This window comes from Oncorhynchus gorbuscha, unplaced genomic scaffold (assembly GCF_021184085.1).
Source record: "Oncorhynchus gorbuscha isolate QuinsamMale2020 ecotype Even-year unplaced genomic scaffold, OgorEven_v1.0 Un_scaffold_572, whole genome shotgun sequence".
NCBI classification, from domain to species: Eukaryota; Metazoa; Chordata; class Actinopteri; order Salmoniformes; family Salmonidae; genus Oncorhynchus; species Oncorhynchus gorbuscha.
In genome coordinates this window covers 435,772-445,000 of record NW_025745406.1, presented here as the reverse complement: position 1 = coordinate 445,000, position 9,229 = coordinate 435,772, and the positions used below count along the sequence as shown (strand labels likewise).

At 44.9% G+C, this 9,229-nt stretch overlaps 1 pseudogene across 1 annotated transcript in view; it reads right to left on the bottom strand.

Moving 5' to 3' along the window:
- LOC124018720 overlaps positions 1-5,368 on the bottom strand; it is a 35,194-nt pseudogene extending 29,826 nt beyond the window's left edge. The window contains exons 1-4 of the transcript XR_006835660.1: positions 5,304-5,368; positions 4,513-4,631; positions 2,875-3,017; positions 2,516-2,604 (exon numbers count right to left, since the gene is read on the bottom strand). The product of XR_006835660.1 is annotated as an RNA-binding protein 26-like (transcript). The remainder of the gene's footprint in view (positions 1-2,515; positions 2,605-2,874; positions 3,018-4,512; positions 4,632-5,303) is intronic.
- Between the last annotated feature and the right edge of the window lie 3,861 nt (positions 5,369-9,229).

The window sequence follows — 9,229 nt, the reverse complement described above, 5'->3', positions numbered from 1 at the left end:
ACTCTCTCTCCTCTGCTCTCATCCTTCTAGAGGGAGGGAGGTTGGAGACGCTTGGAGGCGTGGCGAGAGACCACATCGTTCTCCTCTGTATCGCTGAGGCGTCCGCACTGCTAAAGCTAACTCTCTCCACCCTCTCCGAGGGAGGGAGGTTGGAGAGGTGGCGTGGCGAGAATCTGAGGGAGGTGTCCCCCAGGCTCTGTTCTTGGCCCTCTCCTATTCTCGCTATACACCAAGTCACTTGGCTCTGTCATAACCTCACATGGTCTCTCTTATCATTGCTATGCAGACGACACACAATTAATCTTCTCCTTTCCCCCTTCTGATGACCAGGTGGGAATCGATCTCTGCATGTCTGGCAGACATATCAGTGTGGATGAGGTTCACCACCTCAAGGAACTCGCAAGAGGGAGCTGGGAGGGGAAGGACTGCCCGGATGATCTCGCCATCAGGGAGACAACTCCAGGTCCTCCTCCCAGAGCGCCAAGAACCTTGGGAGATCCTGGACAACACCCTGGGAACCAACATCAGGGAGAGGGCCCGTAGAGGGAGGTTCATGCTTGGAACATCCGCAGAGTACGAGACAGGAAGCGGCGCAGGTCCTAATCCAGGCACTTGTCATCTCCCGTCTGGAGACTGCAACTCGCTGTTGGCTGGGCTCCCTGCCTGTGCCATTAAACCCTTCAACTCATCCAGAATGCCGCAGCCCGTCTGGTGAACCTTCCCAAGTTCTCTCAGAGCTCCTCCGGACTGGAGAAGCTCGCTTCCAGGAGCTGTGAGAAGACCTCGAGAGATCCGGCTCTGAGGGAGGGAGACCATGGTGCTTGCCTCGAGAGAGGAGAGCTGGGAGAGGGAGGAGAGTACATCCAGGGATCAGAGACCTCAAGGGACTGCGAGGGACCTCTGGCCTGCTCGGGAGGGAGAGAGAAGGAGAGCTCCCGGAGCCCAGTCAAAACTGTTCGAGCCCTGGCCCCCCAATGGGGAACAAAGGGAGACGACGCCAGGACAAAGGGAATCACCACCTTGGGGAGAAACCTGAAACCCCACCTCTAAAGGAATACCTTAGGATAACATCTCATTGAACATTTAGATGGAGCATTTATGACTGTTCCACTGGATGTCATAAGGTGAATGCACCATATAGTCGCTATGGATAAGAGCGTACTATTGACAAATGTAAATGTAATGTAAATGTACTGTGTTCACACTGACCTGTTGTCAACTGTAGTTCACACTGACCTGCTGTCTCTACTGTAGTTCACACTGACCTGCTGTCTCTACTGTAGTTCACACTGTCTCTCTACTGTAGTTCACACTGACCTGCTGTCTCTACTGTACACTGTTCACACTGACCTGCTGTCTCTACTGTAGTTCACACTGACCTGCTGTCTCTACTGTTTCACACTGTCTCTACTGTAGTTCACACTGTCTCTACTGTAGTTCACACTGACTCTACTGTAGTTCACACTGTCTCTACTGTAGTTCACACTGTCTCTACTGTAGTTCACACTGACCTGCTGTCTCTACTGTAGTTCACACTGACCTGCTGTAGTTCACACTGACCTGCTGTAGTTCACATTGACCTGCTGTAGTTCACACTGTCTCTACTGTAGTTCACACTGTCTCTACTGTAGTTCACACTGACCTGCTGTCTCTACTGTAGTTCACACTGACCTGCTGTAGTTCACACTGACCTGCTGTAGTTCACATTGACCTGCTGTAGTTCACACTGACCTGCTGTCTCTACTGTAGTTCACACTGACCTGCTGTAGTTCACATTGACCTGCTGTCTCTACTGTAGTTCACACTGACCTGCTGTCTCTACTGTAGTTCACACTGACCTGCTGTCTCTACTGTAGTTCACATTGACCTGCTGTCTCTACTGTAGTTCACACTGACCTGCTGTCTCTACTGTAGTTCACACTGACCTGCTGTCTCTACTGTAGTTCACACTGACCTGCTGTCTCTACTGTAGTTCACACTGACCTGCTGTCTCTACTGTAGTTCACACTGACCTGCTGTAGTTCACACTGACCTGCTGTCTCTACTGTAGTTCACACTGACCTGCTGTAGTTCACACTGACCTGCTGTAGTTCACACTGACCTGCTGTCTCTACACACTGACCTGCTGTAGTTCACACTGACCTGCTGTCTCTACTGTAGTTCACACTGACCTGCTGTCTCTACTGTAGTTCACACTGACCTGCTGTCTCTACTGTAGTTCACACTGACCTGCTGTCTCTACTGCTGTAGTTCACACTGACCTGCTGTAGTTCACACTGACCTGCTGTCTCTACTGTAGTTCACACTGACCTGCTGTCTCTACTGTAGTTCACACTGACCTGCTGTAGTTCATACTGACCTGCTGTCTCTACTGTAGTTCACACTGACCTGCTGTAGTTCACACTGACCTGCTGTCTCTACTGTAGTTCACACTGACCTGCTGTCTCTACTGTAGTTCACACTGACCTGCTGTAGTTCACACTGACCTGCTGTCTCTACTGTAGTTCACACTGACCTGCTGTCTCTACTGTAGCGGGAGCTGGACGGGGGGCTGTAGTTCACTCTCCTGGAGAACTTCTTGTCCCGGTCCTCCTCACGACTTGGCTGGAAAACACAAGTTTGAACTAAGATCCTGAAATTAGCACTAGATGAACTACATTGATCTCATCCTGTTTACAAATAACCCCACTTCCTGATTACAAAGAATACTATTGGACAATAGATCTCTACTGTCAGACTGTGGTGTGTAACCTTCCATGCCAATTATGTGGAGGCACTAAACTCTACCACAGCGGCTGTTTCCTGTAGCATCACTGTTAAAGTAAACATTCCCTTTAAGTGTTGGTGCCTTTTCAACATGACTCAACCAGTCACCTCATCTTTCCTCGGGTCGTCTTTGTCCGTCCTGGTCAGGTGTCCCTCCGCTTTGCCCGCGGCACCTGGCTGATGGTCCTGCTGAGGTAGGTAGCTTTTGGAGTTGACTGCTTCAAAGAGTCTATCGACAAAGGTCTGCGTCTCTGGGAGAAGACGGAATAGGGAAACGAGGGGAGATGAGGGGAGGAGGACAAGGGCATGAATAGTGGGGTTGATGAGGGGAGGAGGACAAGGGCATGAATAGTGGGGTTGATGAGGGGAGGAGGACAAGGGCATGAATAGTGGGGTAGATGAGGGGAGGAGGACAAGGGCATGAATAGTGGGGCCCTATAGAACACCGATTCACATTGCACATTAGGTAACTAATGAGTATCAGTCACTGTGTATAGTTCCAAATGGAACACTATTACCAATTTAGTGCACTACTTTAGACCAGGGCCCTATAGAACCCTATTCACTATTATAGTACACTACTTTAGACCAGGGCCCTATAGAACCCTATTCCCTATATATAGTGCACTACTTTAGACCAGAGCCCTATAGAACCCTATATAGTGCACTACTTTAGACCAGAGCCCTATAGAACCCTATATAGTGCACTACTTTAGACCAGGGCCCTATAGAACCCTATTCCCTATATAGTACACTACTTTAGACCAGAGCCCTCTAGAACCCCATTCCCTATATAGTACACTACTTTAGACCAGGGCCCTATAGAACCCTATTCCCTATTATAGTACACTACTTTAGACCAGGGCCCTATAGAACCCTATTCCCTATTATAGTACACTACTTTAGACCAGGGCCCTATAGAACCCTATTCCCTATATATAGTGCACTACTTTAGACCAGAGCCCTATAGAACCCTATATAGTGCACTACTTTAGACCAGAGCCCTATAGAACCCTATATAGTGCACTACTTTAGACCAGGGCCCTATAGAACCCTATTCCCTATATATAGTACACTACTTTAGACCAGAGCCCTATAGAACCCTATTCCCTATTATATAGTGCACTACTTTAGACCAGAGCCCTATAGAACCCTATTCCCTATATATAGTACACTACTTTAGACCAGAGCCCTATAGAACCCTATTCCCTATTATATAGTGCACTACTTTAGACCAGAGCCCTATAGAACCCTATTCCCTATATATAGTACACTACTTTAGACCAGAGCCCTATAGAACCCTATTCCCTATATAGTTCACTACATTAGACCAGAGCCCTATAGAACCCTATTCCCTATTATATAGTGCACTACTCTAGACCAGAGCCCTATAGAACCCTATTCCCTATTATATAGTGCACTACTTTAGACCAGAGCCCTATAGAACCCTATTCCCTATTATATAGTGCACTACTTTAGACCAGAGCCCTATAGAACCCTATTCCCTATATATAGTACACTACTTTAGACCAGGGCCCTATAGAACCCTATTCCCTATATAGTGCACTACTTTTAACCAAAGTAACACACTATAAAAAGAGAATAGGATTCAGTCACAGTCAGTCAAAAAGTACCTCTGATTTTCTTCGACTTTCGAGGCAGATGACGGACAAAACGTCACCACCACCACCACCACTTGTTGTCACAACTATAAACAGGCGTTGGTGTTGTAATAAGTATCGTTACCTTTCTGTAGAAATACGTCCAACTGGTCGACACACAGGGCTTTGAGTTCCGTCTGGCTCTTGTCTTTCTTCACCAAGGCAACGACGTATTTCGCGAGGGCGGATGGATCTGCATCACAACTGGAACAGGGGGGAAAGTGTCAACACAAACAACAACAAATTACCTAGAAAATATATATATATATATCCTTACCATACCAAGAAGACCAAACAACAACAACAACAACAACAAATTAGCTAGAATATATATATATATATCCTTACCATACCAAGAAGACCAAACAACAACAACAAATTAGCTAGAATATATATCTATATATATATCCTTACCATACCAAGACCAAACAACAACAACAAATTATCTAGAATATATATCTATATCCTTACCATACCAAGACCAAACAACAACAACAAATTATCTAGAATATATATCTATATATATATCCTTACCATACCAAGACCAAACAACAACAACAAATTATCTAGAATATATATATACATATCCTTACCATAACAAGAAGACCAAACAACAACAACAACAACAAATTAGCTAGAATATATATATATATATCCTTACCATACCAAGAAGAACAATCGATTACAAGATAACAGACAATTTCTCAACTATAAAAAAAAAACTTGCCTATTTTGTTTTGAAATAACTTGCCACATGATATAAACATTAAAACTAGCTGGTCAAGTTAGCATCCAAATGATTACTAGCCTGGTCTTCAGTCATGTTGTTGCATCTTGATGCTGGCAAGCTAATGTTGCTAAACGTTAGCTACTTACATTGGTTCGAGGGTTTTAAAAAGCCACGTTTTCAATGAATCTAGGTTTTCAATAATCATCTTTTCAGACACCGGTTAACTTCTCTTCCACTCGGTAGCCAGGGTTAATAATCACTCGGTAATGTTTCTTAATGACAAAATACTGTTGTGTCCAAAGACAAGAAGTGATCAAGCTAACATTAGCTGTTTTAGTTACCGCCTCCTCTCTCTCTTATTAAACCTGCATGGCTTTTCAACACTGAAAAAGACCAAAAGATAACTAGATTGTCTTGGGTGTTTGTTTTTTTGCTTTTTAAATTCTTGCAAATACAAAGAGGAGGGAGGAGAGACAATTTGTTCACTGTAAACTATTCCCTCAACTAGTGTGAATGTTCAGGCAGTGCAGGCCTTCCCTCATTGCAAATAAATGGAGAATATTTACTTCCGGGGAACTCTCGCTGGCAGTTATCGCGAGAATTAGGACTGAAATACAGACATTTAAAATGTCACACACAGCCTCCATATCAGTACATACACACAATATCTAGGTCTTATACAGTGCACATTACAATACAAGATATACAAAATGGCGGTGTCTCTTCACAGTCACCTTTGTGCAGTAAGGTGTTATTTTATAACTGGTTGTAATTGCTTGTTGAATTACTTGGAGTGGCAGAGAGTTCCATGTAGTCATGTTACCTGGGCTACCAGAGAGTTCCATGTAGTCATGTTACCTGGGCTACCAGAGAGTTCCATGTAGTCATGTTACCTGGTCTACCAGAGAGTTCCATGAAGTCATGTTACCTGGGTTACCAGAGAGTTCCATGTAGTCATGTTACCTGGGTTACCAGAGAGTTCCATGTAGTCATGTTACCTGGGTTACCAGAGAGTTCCATGTAGTCATGTTACCTGGGCTACCAGAGAGTTCCATGTAGTCATGTTACCAGGGCTACCAGAGAGTTCCATGAAGTCATGTTACCTGGGTTACCAGAGAGTTCCATGTAGTCATGTTACCTGGGCTACCAGAGAGTTCCATGTAGTCATGTTACCTGGTCTACCAGAGAGTTCCATGTAGTCATGTTACCTGGGCTACCAGAGAGTTCCATGTAGTCATGTTACCTGGGCTACCAGAGAGTTCCATGTAGTCATGTTACCTGGTCTACCAGAGAGTTCCATGTAGTCATGTTACCTGGGCTACCAGAGAGTTCCATGTAGTCATGTTACCTGGTCTACCAGAGAGTTCCATGTAGTCATGTTACCTGGGCTACCAGAGAGTTCCATGTAGTCATGGCTCTATTTAATACTGTGTGTTTCCCAGCCTCTGTTCTGGACCTGGGGACTGGGAAGAGAACCTCTGGTTGTTTCTCTTGTGTTGTGCCGATGAGTGATCTGAACTGTGTTGCCAACTGCTTGAACAGACAGTTCGGTACCTTCAACACATCAATACCTCACACAAAGACCAATAGTGATGAGGTCAACACATCAATACCTCACACAAGACCAATAGTGATGCAGTCAATCTCTCCACAACTTTTTTAGCCAGGAGAGACTGACATGCCTGTTACTGACACTTGCCTTCCATGTACATCTAAGTGTGACATGTGCTGCTTTGTTCCGGACCAACTGCAATTAACCTAGGTCCAGGTGTGACAAAACTAGGGCCTGTAGGACCAGTCTGGTGGAATGAGATGTCAAGAAGACAGAGCAACGGCCTAACATGGACAAACCTCTTCCCATTTTACCAACCATTGAATCTGTGTGTTTTGGCCATGACAGCTTGGTATCTACAGTAACACCCAGCAATTTCGTCACCTCAACTTGCTCAATAGCCACATTATTCAATAATAGACCTAAATGAGTAAATGAGGGATTTTTTTCCAAAAATTATGCTTATACTTTAAAAAAAAATATATATATATATATATATATATATATCTGGCAGCAGCCTATTGCTAGTTACCCGTTCTAAAACTGACTGGAGCTCTATGTTAAGGTTGTCAGTTATTGATTTGAGTCGTCAGCGATATACCTCAATGAACAAGCCATCTACCTCAATGAACAAGCCATCTGCCTCAATGAACAAGCCATCTGCCTCAATGAACAAGCCACCTGCCTCAATTTCCTCAATGAACAAGCCATCTGTCTCAATTTCCTCAATGAACAAGCCACCTACCTCAATTTCCTCAATGAACAAGCCATCTACCTCAATGAACAAGCCATCTGCCTCAATGAACAAGCCATCTACCTCAATGAACAAGCCATCTACCTCAATGAACAAGCCATATACCTCAATGAACAAGCCATCTACCTCAATGAACAAGCCATCTACCTCAATGAACAAGCCATATACCTCAATGAACAAGCCATCTACCTCAATGAACAAGCCATCTACCTCAATGAACAAGCCACCTACCTCAATGAACAAGCCATCTACCTCAATGAACAAGCCATCTACCTCAATGAACAAGCCATCTACCTCAATGAACAAGCCATCTACCTCAATGAACAAGCCGTCTACCTCAATGAACAAGCCATCTACCTCAATGAACAAGCCGTCTGCCTCAATGAACAAGCCATCTACCTCAATGAACAAGCCATCTACCTCAATGAACAAGCCATCTACCTCAATGAACAAGCCATCTACCTCAATGAATTTAATTTAAAGTACTCCAGAGCATTTTCCTATCATTGTTTATATAATTTATCTTTGTTTCCTAGTATAGTTTCTTCTTCTTTTTGTTCTTTTTAGTTTAGTTACAGTCAATGGAGAAATCACGTATGTTTGCCAGTCTGCTGTGTTGTCAGACTGATTTGCTATTCCCTTTGCCTCGTCCCTCTCAGCCAAACAGATTATTTATTTGGTTCCCCGAGGGGGGGGGGTCGATTTGGTGTCAGATTACGATCAATACTCAAGGATTTTAATACTTTTTGTGGGGGGTGGGGCCCTTTCTTTATATGAAGTAACAGAAGGGGGAAACCAGGTGATTACACGGCTACATGGACAGGAAACCCCGTGATCACACGGCTAAATGGACAGGAAACCCCGTGATTACACGGCTACATGGACAGGAAACCAGGTGATCACACGGCTACATGGACAGGAAACTAGGTGATCCCACGGCTACATGGGCAGGAAACCAGGTGATCACACGGCTACATGGACAGGAAACTAGGTGATCCCACGGCTACATGGACAGGAAACCAGGTGATCACACGGCTACATGGACAGGAAACCAGGTGATCACATGGCTACATGGACAGGAAACCCAGTGATCACACGGCTACATGGGCAGGAAACCCCGTGATCACACGGCTACATGGACAGGAAACCAGGTGATCACACTGCTACATGGACAGGAAACCCCGTGATCACACGGCTACATGGACAGGAAACCCAGTGATCACACGGCTACATGGGCAGGAAACCAGGTGATCCCACGGCTACATGGACAGAAGAAACACCCAAAACAGTCCAGACTGAACAGATGCTAATCACTAATCACTTCAGATGCAGCGAGACAGAAGCATGCAGCCCACGTGAAGACTTCCCAGAATTCATGGCAAAATATGCCTTATTTACACCCCTGACACCTACGCCAAGTAAGAGCCCTCTTACCAAATACAGGGCAGCGTCGCATTGCTCTGCCGACCGCTGACATTCTCAAGGCTATCTTTAAGAAACTGGCCATCATTGAAAAGACAACAGAGACGACCACCATCTTTAAGAGACTGGCCATCATTGAAAAGACAACAGAGACGACCACCATCTTTAAGAGACTGGCCATCATTGAAAAGACAACAGAGACGACCACCATCTTTAAGAGACTGGCCATCATTGAAAAGACAACAGAGACGACCACCATCTTTAAGAGACTGGCCATCATTGAAAAGACAACAGAGACGACCACCATCTTTAAGAGACTGGCCATCATTGAAAAGACAACAGAG